Source organism: Pristiophorus japonicus, chromosome 16, assembly GCF_044704955.1.
Source record: "Pristiophorus japonicus isolate sPriJap1 chromosome 16, sPriJap1.hap1, whole genome shotgun sequence".
In the NCBI taxonomy this organism is placed as follows: domain Eukaryota; kingdom Metazoa; phylum Chordata; class Chondrichthyes; family Pristiophoridae; genus Pristiophorus; species Pristiophorus japonicus.
Window position 1 is genome coordinate 124,015,620 of NC_091992.1, and position 13,803 is coordinate 124,029,422.

Consider the following 13,803-nt stretch of genomic DNA (forward strand, 5'->3'; position numbering starts at 1 on the left):
TAGTGTAAAATGGGAAATATCGAATTGGCCGTTCATTGTACATCATGCCCAATTTCCATTGAAATTGTGGTAGGGAATATCAGGTGGACATATAATGGACAGCCAATTCAATATTACCCATTTTACACCATCGCCTGAATTAGAATTACTCCCAGTGTGTGTGATTGTTGGGTGAGGAGAGTGTCGGGCTTGGCTATGATGGTCGCCACAGTCGAATAGCTTGCAGACACTCACGATCTGGGCTTGCACATGAAGAATGGCACATGGGGGAGATACCAGCAGATCGGTGACACCCATTGAAAGATAAACCAGCAAGAGTCATCACCATCAGGAGAGAATGGGTAATTAGAGGAAATAGATCATTTGAAAACATTGACCCTGCCTTTAAACAATGGCCTTTCTTTGCCACTGAAGAAGATCAGTGCATCACCTCCATCCTGATGCCAATTTTGTGGTGTGGCGATGTGTTCCGATGCAAGTTATACCGCCATGTTGTGTGTTTGGAAACAAATGAAAAGAAGTTTGCCAAACACTTTTACAATGCCCTTTTAAAATTCCTCTGACTTAATTCTCAAATAACACTTGAAGAATTTTGCTGCAAGGGGAGCTGCATCTTGTCTTTCCTGCAGTTGACAGAAACTGTGAGAGTCATTTGCCTTTCCCCAGACAGCTCATCGCCATGCTGTTCTTTCTCTCAGGCGCTCAGTGATTCTGACATTTCGTACAGACATTTACCATTGTTTATATTTCAGGAGCTTATTCGCAGCCTCATTATTGCAGCATTCACTAAGACTGTCTTGTTTTAGTCTGGCTTTGTGTGTTGTCACTGCTCGAATTGAAGTCAGTACTCTCATAACTGCCACAGAATCATCATATTGCAAAAGCATCACATTCTGAGAAGTGCGCAGAGGGTGACGGCAGACACCGTGATCACTAATAACACATGCAAGAATGGTTAAAATCAAGCATGGTCATACTGCTGAAGCACATCATGCCAACAGGCTCATTATATAAAAGTATACTGTGGGAGATCCAATGTAAATAATATGTATAATGCATCTACCACGATTTTTAATTCAAAGTCACTTCCTTCAAGCATATTTTAGCACTAAATTCCTACTTTGCTGATTTACTTAATTAAAATTACTCGATAATTCTTTTTTTAGTGAAACAAACTACTTTTAATTCTCAGGAGTAGACTGTATAAAACTAGAGGAAATATATAGATAAATATAATCAACAGATTATGTATTCTCCCTCTTCCCCCTTCCCTCTTCTGAAATTGTGCAGTTAACTGTCAAACTTGTACATGCAGAATGGCCACTTAGATAAGAAGACAGTGACTGACCATTCTTTGTGAGTGCTGTACGGAGGGTATCACAGCCATCCTTAATCCTGCCCACCCCTATCATTCACACGCACTCTAAAAAGAAAGACGTGCATTTATACAGCACCTTCCACGAGCACCGGTACTGCGCTGGAGTGTCAGCCTAGATTGTTGTGCTCAAGTCTCTGCAGTGCGACTTGGACCCACAGCCTTCAGAGGCGAGAGTGCTACCCACTGAGCCACGACTGACCCGTGGAATTTCCAGTAGGAATCACTGAATGTGGACCTTTACTGCTATTTCCTCTTTCCTAGCATAGGCCAACTTGGTTATAGTTAGGTAAGTCAGCACAGACGTGGGATCAAAGCTGGGTCTTTCACGTTCTGTATGACTCAGTTCAACACTGGGCAGTCGCTCTACCAGCTGAACCACTGGGGCACCTGATACTCTTATCTTGTGTTTAACTTACTTGCTGTGCTCTTCATTATTTTTTCCAGCCCAGATGGAGGCACATGCTCACAAAAGTCTGCCAACACTACCTCTGTAACCAATTGCTTGGAGTATGCAAGAGAAATCCAGGGAAACATAACCATCAATTTTCCAGTGGCGAAGTCCCAAGGGTTTTACTCAGGCCTGAAACAAGCCAGCTGGGGTCCGAAATCACCCAGATGAGGGGTTACAGTTTGTGATTCTGCTTCTTACTCGGACCTCAAAACTCTGGAACTCCTTACCGACCTCAATATTAACTTCATCCTACAATCAACAGAGATTCAAAACCAAGCTTGACAGCACTTAACCATTACTTGATTTATTTTGTATTCCCTCTTTCTATTTTCTATACAGATTGGTGAAATTCTGAATGTTACATGTTTTGGAATGTAACATACGAAAGTAATATATATTTTTTTATAAGATCTCCATTCTGCATGTATATCCGAATGTAGTTGGATACTCACGGCTGCTACTTTTCAATGTGCCCACCGGAATTACTGTACCAACAGCATAAAGAAGAGAAATAGCTCTGCTACTTCTAGTAAGGGTCTGAGGAAAGAGCTGGGAAATGGGATTATACTAGATAGTTGCAGTTGAATAGCCAACACTATCACAGACACGGTGGGCTGAATGGCCTCCTCTGCCAAAATTGCAATGATTGTGAAATGCTGAACTTACTGAAAATTTGTGTCGTTAAAATATGTCACGTAGATTAACATCTCTGAAATTGGGGACATGTAAACACAAACATAAAATAAACAGGTTATAACCTGCATTAAAAAAGGACTGAGAGAAATTTAATATGAACGTATTAAATAATTGTATAGGAAGAGTACCAGTTGGAAAATATACCCCACAGTCTCTACGTTTCTCTACGCAAGTGTTGACCTTATATAACTAGTGGCAATACACTGTCATGTGTCAGGTACACAGACTTTCAGAGACAACAATGATACATCCCAGTGGCAAAAGAAAAACGTAACCAAAGTGAAATCAGGACACCGCCACCAACTCTTGAGCAAGCACTGCTTTAAATGCAGATACGTGGGAATTACAGCATTCTCTGTCCGGGCACAATCTCATCTCAGGATTCCGGCAGTAATTGGAAACTGCAGCTAATTATATTATCTAAATCCCCACAATTAGATTATTGCCTTATAATCTCTCCTGTGCAAACATTCTATCTTGTAATTTTCAGAAATAAAACTATACACTCTTATGTAATAATTATTTAAACTAGTAAGACAAAAAAGCAGCATATTAATAATTTAACAAGGTGCACCCCATCAATTCAGTAAGTGATAGTGAACTTTGATCTGGAAACACTGGAATTACAACAGTATTACAAAATGTGTTTTTCTGGAGGTGTGGGGGGCATTAATTTACTGATTTATCTCATACCTAGAATAAATTTGCAGTTGCTACATCATCCTGTAGTTTCTTTTCTATCATGTTTTGTGTTCTCAAAACAAACTTGCTCACCAAAATATTAAGACTGAGGTTTGTAACTGGGAAGAAAATCTTATTTGGTAAAAACAAATCATCAGTCTTTTTAAAAAAAAAACTGCACGTAAATAATTAGTGCCTTCAAAGCAGGGCTGATCCGTCTGCGAATTCCTAACTTATAATGGATTGTTTCTGTTTGTGAATTTGCTGCATTTATGGTAGCATTACAAATCCAAATGGCTTTTTTAACGAAGATATTGTATATAGGTTTGTACCAACTTATTTTGCCATAACTATTATAATGCCAAAATGAACATTCAGATGCAGCAAAATTAAAACTGCCCTTTTTCCCTAATCAGCCTTTATTTAATTTTACTCCAAATTGTGAAGTCTTCATCATCATATCATAGGCAGTCCCTTGGAATCGAGGAAGACGTGCTTCCACTCCTAAAGTGAGTTCTTTGGTGGTGAACAGTCCAACACGAGAGCCACAGACCCTGTTACAGGTGAGACAGACACTCGTCGGGGGAAGGGAGGGGGGGGTGGCACTGATATGTCACATGCTCCTTCCGCTGCCTGCGCCTGACCTCTTCACGCTCTTTGCATTGAGATTCGAAGAACTCCACGCCCTCCCGGACGCACTTTCTCCACCTAGGGTGGTCTTCGGCCAGGGACTCCCAGGTGTCAGGTGATGTCACACTTGACCAGGGAGGTTTTGAGAGTGTCCTTGTAATGTTTCCGCTGCTCACCTTTGGCTCATTTGCCATGAAGGAGCTCCGCAATTGCTTAGGGAGTCTCGTGTCTGGCATGCAAACTAACTGGCATGCAAACTAACTGGCCTGCCTAGCGAAGCTGATCGAGTGTGGTTAGTGCTTCAGTGCTGGGGATGTTAGCCTGGGCGAGGTCACTGACGTTGGTGCGCCTGTCCTCCCAGGGGATTTGCAGGATCTTGCAGAGACATCATTGGTGATACATCTCCAGCAACTTGATGTGTCTTCTGTACATCGTCCATGCCTCTGACCCATACAGGAGGCGGGTATTATTATAGCCCTGTAGACCATGAGCTTGGTGGTAGGTTTGAGGGCCTGGTCTTCAAACACTCTTTTCCTCAGGCGGCCGAAGGCTGCACTGGCACACTGGAGGCAAAGTTGAATCTCCGCATCAATGTCTGCCTTTGTTGACAAGAGGCTCCCGAGGTATGGGAGGTGGCCAACGTTGTTGAGGGCCGCACCGTGAATCTTGATGACTGGGGGGCAGTGCTGTGCGGCAAGGACAGGCTAGTGGAGGACCTTTGTCTTACGGATGTTAAGCGTAAGGCCCATGCTTTCATATACCTCGGTGAATACATCGACTATATCCTGGAGTTCAGCCTCAGAATGTGCGCAGACGCAGGTGTCGTCTGCGTACTGCAGTTCAACGACAGAGATTTGGATGACCTTGGACCTGGCCTGGAGGCACCGTAGATTGAACCGCTTCCCACTAGTTCTGTAGTTCCACTCCAGCTTGTTGACTGTGATGTGGAGCATGGCAGCGAGAAAGATTGAGAAGAGGGTTGGAGCAATGACGCAGCCCTGTTTGATCACGGTCCGGACGTGAAATGGGTCTGTAATGGATCTACTGGTAAGGATCACGGCATGCATGTCGTCGTGGAGCAGGCGAAGGATGTTGACAAACTTTCGGGGACCTCCAAAACGGAGGAGGACGCTCCATAAACCCTCACGGTCAACAGGTCATAATTGGAGGATAATTGGGTTACGCTGGTCGGTTTTTGCAAGCGCCCAGAAGAGCTTACTGCCGCCATTGCCTCCCCCTCTGGGGCAAAAACAGAGGTGGGCAGGACTGGAAAATCCAGCCCCAGATCCTGATCCTTTCCTTCCCTGAGGTCCGCACGTAAGCACTTCCAATAAAGGTCACTAGATAGTAAGAAGGAGCAGGAACCTTGGCTAATTTTCCCCCTCCCTTAACTAGAGGACACATGTTCCTACTGTCTCCTCCCAACTAATATTAGCAAATCCAGCACAGACCGTAGCATGAGCCTGGAACCTTTCTAGTGGGTGTGTCTGAAATTCTCACTGCCTTAGCTAGCTGCGTCATTGTGGAAACCGCTTATTAACCAGACTTGTTTATATCGTTCAGCGTTACGTTTTGAAATAAGGCCAAGCAGTGAGGAGTTACTTTAAGTGAATGTGGAAACAAGGTGCACCTCCTGCTAGTGATAAGGACACCTGGCAGACTAATTTCCGAAGTCTCATCTTACACTGAATAACAACAACAACTTGTATTTATATAGCGCCTTTAACATAGTGAAACGTCCCAAGGCGCTTCGCAGGAGTATTATGAGATTTTAAAAATCTGACACCAAGCCAGATAAGAAGAATAGCGCAGGGACCAAAAGCTTGGTCAAAAAGGTAGATTTTAAGGGGCGTATTGAAGGAGGAGAGAGAGGTGGAGAAGCAGTGAGGTTTAGGCAGGGAGTTCCAGAGCTTGGGTCTAGGCAACAGAAGGCACAGCCACCAATGGTTGAGCGATTATAATCGGGAATGCTCACGAGGGCAGAATTAGAGAAGCGCAGACATCTCGGGGGAGGTTGTGGGGCTGGAGGAGATTACAGAGATAGGGAGGGGTGAGGCCATGGAGGGATTGGAAAATAAGGTTGAGAATTTTGAGATTGAGGCGTTGCTTAATTGCACTCTCAATAATTCCATAGTGTACCACTGCAGAGAGGAACTGCACTAGTTCATTCTCTTTTGGAATAAAGTATTAGACCAATTAATCAGAGTCATCTTCCTGAGAATTATACCATTGCTTTAATTGTTCTAATATACTATTTCAGCCTGTGGAGCCATTATTCTTTCCGGTGCAGACACTAGCAGCAATAAATTATTTGGAATGTAGAGGTTTGAAAAAAATATATATATATATTTCTAAACTGAAAAGTCATTTTTATTTGGTCAGTTTAATGAGTTTGCAAATTTCCAGCATGGTTACAAATAATCAGAAGTTAAGGAAATTGACATTTTAAAAAAATGGTAAATAGGGTCAGAGGGAGATTCATTTTACTGAATGAAATGCACACATTCACAAAATGACTAAATAAAATCACAAAAGCAAAATACTGCGGATGCTGGAATCCGAAATAAAAACAGAAAATGCTGGAAATCTCAATGGGTCAGGCAGCATCTGTGGAGAGAAACAGAGTTAACATTTCAGGTCGGTGACCCTTCATCAGAACTGGCGAATGTTCGAAATGAACAGATCTTAAGGAGCACTGAAAGGGGGAGGAGAGGAAAGAACAAAAGGGAAGGTCTGTGATAGGGTGGCAGACAGGAGAGATTTGAGAGACAAAAGGAATGATGGGTCGACTTGAGATGGTAATGGCAGGAGTTAGAAAAAGCTTAATCGAGAGAGTGTGTGAATGGAGGAATAATGACCATGGGAAACAGAGAGAAAACAATTACCATAGGTTTGGGGGGTGGGAGGGGGGGGGGGGGGAGGGATTTAATAAAAAGGAAAGGAAGCCAAATATGGTCAGAGGTTATGGTCAGAAATTGTTGAAATGGTCTGAAATATAATTACAGTTGGGGATAAATATCTGTATTGTTGAAGCTCTGAATTTAAGAATTTAAAACTTGGTCAGTATTTGTAGGGAAAGTATTCTCAACAATAGTCCACTACTATAATTTTAGTGAAATAATCTTTGGATTGATTTAGTACCGGGTAGTTTCATTTCATTCAGATCGTGTTTGTGCACTGTTTGTGTAGCAAGCTTTGTCAAATCTGCATTATGTACCCAAAGATCCTCACTTATTATTTATTCATAGAGCTGTTCCATAGGTAATAATGAGGTGCTTGCACAGGAGTGAGTGAAGAATAAGAACCCTTGTTTCTCCTCAGTTAAAACATCTGTCTGACTCTCCCGCAGAGAAGCGAAGGAGAAAAGGTCACCTTAGATGATGTTTGTTCTTAGCATCCATGAGTAAGACTTCATTTCCATAGTGCGTTCGTCACGGCACTAGTGTTGGAGAGAATCCTTCAGGGTCTGTTGCATCCAGTGTTTTTTGATCTTCCTGCGTTTGATACACATCAGTATCTGGTCTCACGGACACTCGCTCAACCCTTTCACTGAAAATTTAAAAAGAAACGAGTCATCAAGATTCATCATGTGCCATTTTGTGAAAGGACTGAATTATTGATGAGAAATCAATTAAACATGAATTAAGGATAATTTTTACTGTAAATGAGGTAAGGATAACAGTTGCTATGCCAGTCAACGGAAGGTTTTGTGCACTGCTCAGGGGACCTGATCTAATTTTAGAGATCTTCACAAATGCCTGTGCTTGATGAATAAACAAGAATAATTTACAAGTTACTGGAATATTTAGCCTGAAATAAAAAATGAAAATGCTAGAAATACAAAGCAGGTCCATCAGCCTTTGAAAGAGAAAAGACCAGTTAACATCCTGGCTAAAATCTCCACCCAAAACATTAACCGATCTTTTTCTTTTTTGGGTGTCTAGAGACCAAATGCCAATATTTTCTTTGCTTATTTCAGGCTCTCAGCATTGATAGATTTATTTAAATCCCCGCTGGATTTAGCGCTTTTAACCTTAGAGGCCGGCAGTTGTTAATGGAACAGATGCACAATTACATTTTGCTGGGCCCAGTCCACATTATTCAGCCACACTTACAAACGAGTCCCTTAAAGACAATGTAGCACTCAGTTGAGTAATGGGAATGTTTATCCAGGAACATTTCATGATGTTCCAGATTGCTAGAGGCTGTACCAGGCGGACTCGATAAGGAAATGTAGGCATGCAGTTAACTATTTGTGTGGATCAGATCCTACTGAAACGTTTGGAGGTCCAAAAAAGAACATATGTGCACAAAGGCAAAATACCACGGGCACTGGAACCTGAAATAAAAGCAGAGAATGCTGGAAATCTCAGCAGGTCAGGCAGTATCTGTGGAGAGAAACCTAATTAACGTTTTGGGTCGATGACACTTCGTCAGAACTGGTGAATGTTCGAAAAGAACAGATTCTTAAGGAGCACTGAAGGGGGAGGGGAGGAAAGAACAAAAAGGAAGGTCTGTGCTAGGGTGGAAGGCAGGAGAGATTAGAGAGACAAAAGGGATGATGGGCCGAATGGGCAAGAACATATGTGTACCCTGTGGTAGGACATGTACTGCATTGACCATTAAAAGGCAGAAGGCGGGTTATTCTGTGCCATAATAATGCTGCAGTAAGTGAGGGGAAGTTGTGCTGAAATAGGGGATGGAATCAGGCAGGTGTTTTGCACTGCTACTATAGTGCAGAAATGCTACAGTCACACTAACTGTTAAATTATGGGGACAAGTTGCATAAACTTGGCTTGTCTTGCCTTGAGTGCAGAAGATTGAGGTGTGATCTGATCAAGGTGTTTAAAATGTTAAAAGCATCCGATAGGGTAGAAAAGGAGGAACTCGGTCATCATAGGCAGTCCCTCGGAATCGAGGAAGACTTGCTTCCACTCCTGAAGTGAGTTCTTTGGTGGCTGAACAGTCCAATACGAGAGCCACAGACTCTGTCACAGGTGGGACAGACAGTCGTTAAGGGGAGGGGTGGGTGGGACTGGTTTGCCGCACACTCTTTCCGCTGTCTGCGCTTGATTTCTGCATGCTCTCGGCGTTGAGACTCGAGGTGCTCAGTGCCCTCTTGGATGCACTTCCTCCACTTAGGGCGGTCTTGGGCCAGGGACTCCCAGTACCAGATTGCCAGTACCGTAGCATTAAAGTGCTCAAAAGTCTTGTTCCACATTAAACCCTATTTAGTCACACCCTGAAAACGAGATAGACTTTCAACTAAACCATTTTATTTCAATTTTAAAAAGTTTGGTTTGGGTGAGTTCCTACTGTTAGCTAGTTTATTTTATTGATTGACGTGCCTTCGATATACGCTGCTCCCCATTCCTGTGTGGCAGCAAGATTTCTTCCAAAGATGTCTGCTCTCAGACTGCCTCTAACCAGCATCACCAACAACCTGCATTTATACAATAGGACTTGACTGACAGGAAATGGGAAGTACAAATATTGCCAGTTGTAACATTTAGGATTATCAGGCAATTTAGTTAAATATAGTCACTCTTTGAAGGCAACAAAAGTAAAATAAGCTGTAATAAAATAAAATTCTCTAGTGATTTCAATTCTAACGGCAAATTCATTTCAAATTTCCACAATATCAGCGTTAGTTTATGCACAGGTCTCCTATTACTTTGCATGTCGAACTGCATCAACTCTGAATTACTCGGGAGCACTTTTTTCAGTTCCGCCCTCAGTAAAGGTACGTAGAAGTTATAGCACGGAAACAGGCCATTTGGCCTAACCAATCTTTCCACGGGAGCAAATCGTCCTAATCACATTTACCCGCCCTTTTCCCATATCCCTTCGACACTTTTTCCTTCACCCACCTATCCTGAATGTTGACGTGGTTTCTGCCTCCGCCACTAACCCCAGGCGTGAATTCCGCAGCCTGACAACTCTCTATGTGAAGTTTCTGCTGCTCTCTATTCTGACTGTCGTGCGATCTGCGCCCCCCCACCCCGTTCTCGATCCCTGAACCGCCCTAAGCTTTGATCTAACCTGTCCCACCCTTTCATCATTTTATCTCGCCCTGTAATATATGTTGCTCTAACAAAAACAGACTGAACCTTTCAGAGAGCTGTGGAAGCTGGGTCATTGAATACATTTAAAACAGATGTAGACAGTTTCTTAACTGATAAGGGGTTATAGGGAGCGGGCAGGGAAGTGGATCTGAGTCCATGATCGGATCATATTAAGTAGCGGAGCAGGCTCGAGGGGCCATATGGCCTACGTCTGCTTCTATTTCTTACGTTCTTATGTAAGTCTTTCTTCGTAATTGTACTTCCTCATACCTGGCAGCATCCTAATGAATCTGCATTGCATCCTGTCTAAAGCCTAAATATCTTTCCTATAGTGTGGAGCCCAATACTGCACAGAGTACTTTAACTGAGGTCTTGCGAAGGTTTTATAAAGGCTCATCATTACCTCTTGATGTTTATATTCTGTACCTCTTGCTATAAAGCCTAGAATTCAATTAGCTATTTTTTACAGCCTTATCCACCTGAGGTGCTGCCATTAATGTTCTGTACCTTCACGTCTGTCTGCTGTTCCACAGCACCGAACCTGTTATGTATGGAGAAAGAGTCAGACTGAACACTGTGAGCTCAAAGTAAAGTGTGACCATAGTCTTTTATTGCAGGTCTCCAGAGTGCCTCTCCAACCTGTGAGGCCTCCTTAAATACCTGCGCTCCCAAGAGATTATGGGATCCCTTGGGACTCCAGGGGATGAGCCCTCTGTGGCTGTACAGAGTATATACAAGTTTACATATATAACAACACTCCCCCCCCCGCCCCGCCCTCTCCCCAACCCGTCAAAGTCAATAGTGTAACTGTTTACAACGTGAGTCGATCTGGGGCTTTTCTTGCCCTGATTGATCATGTTGGTGTGAAAGCTGGTATTGGTGAGTCAATTGTTGGGCCCTCGCTGGGCTGCTGTGCAGCTGGCCTTGCTCGGCTGCCTGGTGTGTTGGGCCCTGCTGGGCTGCTGTGGATGATGGGTTCTGCTTCGTGGCCAACAGCGGTGTCAGTTGCCACTGGTGTGTATGTTGGAGGGGTCAAAGAAGGTAGGGACCAAAGTGGGTTGCTCAGGATAGTCCATGAATCTGAGTTTGATTTGGTCCAAGTGTTTCCGGTGAATGAATCCATTTGAAAGTTTGACCCGAAACACCCTGCTACCCTCTTTGGCCATGTCAGTGCTGGGAAGCCACTTGGGACCTTGTCCATAATTCAATACAAATACAGGGTCATTGATTTCAATCTCGCGTGACACATTTGCGCTATCATGGTATGTACTTTGTTGAAGCCGCCGGCTCTCTACCTGTTCATGTAGATCAAAGTGAACTATCGAGTGCCTTGTCTTCAGTGCTCTTTTCATGAGTAGTTCAGCAGGTGGGATCCCAGTGGGGTCTCGTGCGGTAGCTAAGCAGGACTCGGGATAGGCGAGTCTGCAGTGAGCCCTCTGTTACCCTCTTCAAGCCTTGCTTGATGGTTTGCACTGCTCTCTCTGCCTGACCATTGGACGCTGGTTTAAACGGGGCAGATGTGACATGTTTGATCCCGTTGCGGGTCATGAATTCTTTGAACTCAGCACTGGTAAAACATGGCCCGTTGTCACTCACCAGGACATCGGATAGGCCGTATGTGGCAAACATGGCCCGCAGGCTTTCAGTAGTGGCAGCAGACGTGCTAGCCGACATTATATCACATTCAATCCACTTGGAATATGCATCTACAACCACAAGGAACATTTTACCCATGAACGGGCCTGCATAGTTGACATGCACTCTAGACCACGGTTTGGAGAGCCAAGACCATAAAGTTAGCGGCATCTCCCTGGGTACATTGCTTAACTGCGAGCATGTATTATATCTGTGCATGCAGGACTCTTAAGTCCGCATCGATAGCGGGCTACCATGTGTCGCTGGAACGGCTTTATCTCTTCCTACATTTCCACTGGGACACTGGACCAGCTCCTGTGAAGCACACAGTTTTTGACTAGGGACAATAAGGGGTCCTGACTCATCCAGGTTTTGATCTGCGGGGCAGTGACGGGTGATTGCTCACTCTCAAATGCTTCCATAACCATGGCTAGATCTGCGGGCTTCGTCATTTCCACCCCCGTGGTGGGCAATGGCAGCTTACTGAGAGCATCGGCGCAGTTTTCTGTGCCTGGCCTGTGGCGAATGGTGTAGTTGTATGCAGACAACATGAGCGCCCATCTCTGGATGCGGGCCGCTGCATTGGTATTTATCCCTTTACTCTCGGAAAACAGAGATATGAGTGGCTTATGGTCAGTTTCCAATTCGAATTTTAGCCTAAGCAGATATTGATGCATTTTCTTTACCCCATAGACACATGCTAACACTTCTTTTTCAATCATGCTGTAGGCTGTCTCAGCCTTAGGCAGACTCCTGGATGCGTAAGCAACCGGTTGCACGCTCCCAAAATCATTAGCTTGTTGCAATACACACCCGACGCCATATGATGACGCATCACATGCTAGTACCAAACACTTACATGGATCATACAACACAAGCAATTTGTTTGACCACAACAATTTTCTAGCTTTTACAAAGGCATTTTCTTGGCTTTTGTCCCTTTTACGCAGTAAGACGTGCAGTAGTTCTAACAGTGTGCTGAGACCCAGTAAGAAGTTACCAAAATAGTTCAGGAGTCCTAGAAAGGACCGCAGCTCCGTCACGTACTGTGGCCTCAGTGCGTTCTCGATTTCCTCCGTCTTCGAATCGGTGGGCCTGATGCCGTCTGCCGCGATCCTCCTCCCCAAGAATTCCACTTCAGGCACCAGAAAAACGCACTTCGAGCATTTTAACCTGAGCCCCACGCGGTTGAGTCGACTAAGAACCTCCTCCAGGTTCTGCAGATGCTCGACTGTGACCAAGATGTCGTCCTGGAAGACCATGGTACTCGGGACCGACTTCAGTAAGCTTTCCATGTTTCTCTGGAATATCACCACCACTGATCGAATTCCAAATGGCCACCTGTTATAAATGAAAAGACCTTTGTGCGTGTTGATGCAGGTGAGGCTCTTCGATGATTCCTCCAACTCCTGTGTCATGTAGGCTGAAGTCAAATCCAGCTTCGTGAACGTCTTTCCTCCCGCCAGCGTTACAAAGAGGTCATCGGCCTTTGGTCCTGCAGGGAGAAATGATTGGTAGTTACTTTCTAATCGCCACAGATTCTGACGGTGCCGTCTCCTTTAAGGACTAGGACAATAGGACTGGTCCACTCATTGAACTCGATCGGTGAAATAATGCCCTCTCGTTGCAGCCGGTTTAGCTCGATCTCTACCCTTTCTCTCATCATGTATGGTACTGCTCTCGCCTTGTGATGGATGGGTCGCGCCCCCGGAATTCGGTGGATCCGCACTTTTGCTCCTTGGAATTTCCCGATGCCTAGTTAGAACAGCGAAGGGAACTTATTTAAGACCTGGGACACAAAGTGTCATCAGCGGGCGATAGCCCTTGGACGTCGTCCCAGTTCCAGCGTATCTTTCCCAGCCAGCTCCTGCCAAACAGCATGGGACCATCGCCCGGTACCACCCAGAGTGGTAGCTTGTGCACCGCTCAATCGTAGGAGACCTTTACTGTAGCACTGCCGATTACGGGAATCAGTTCTTTTGTGTAAGTTCTTAGTTTCGTACAAACTGGAGTTAAGACTGGCCTTAAGGCCTTGCTGCACCACAATCTTTCGAAAGTCTTTTTACCCATGATGGACTGGCTCCATTGACACTGGGAATCCATTTAGTTCAACATTCAGCATTATCGGGGGACACCTTGTGGTGAATATGTGCACCCATGTACCTCTGCCTCCTTGGTCTGAGGCTCTGGTTCGTCGTGATCCTCCGTAGATCTGTCCTCCTCTGCACCATGGTGGTTTGCAGGATTAACAGGATTTGCAGCTCGCC

General features: G+C 44.5%; 1 protein-coding gene across 5 annotated transcripts in view; it reads left to right on the plus strand.

The window, feature by feature from the left end:
• LOC139227162 (endonuclease V-like) overlaps window positions 1–13,803 on the plus strand; it is a 167,688-nt gene that overhangs the window by 127,379 nt on the left and 26,506 nt on the right. For 4 of the 5 annotated variants that reach the window (XR_011587401.1, XR_011587400.1, XR_011587403.1 and 1 more), the window contains one exon: window positions 1,823–3,561. The exons of the other annotated variant lie outside the window; for it this stretch is intronic. The gene's annotated coding sequence lies outside the window, so the exon portion shown is untranslated. Of the gene's footprint in view, window positions 1–1,822; window positions 3,562–13,803 lie in introns of those variants that run through there. 5 annotated transcript variants of the gene reach the window in all.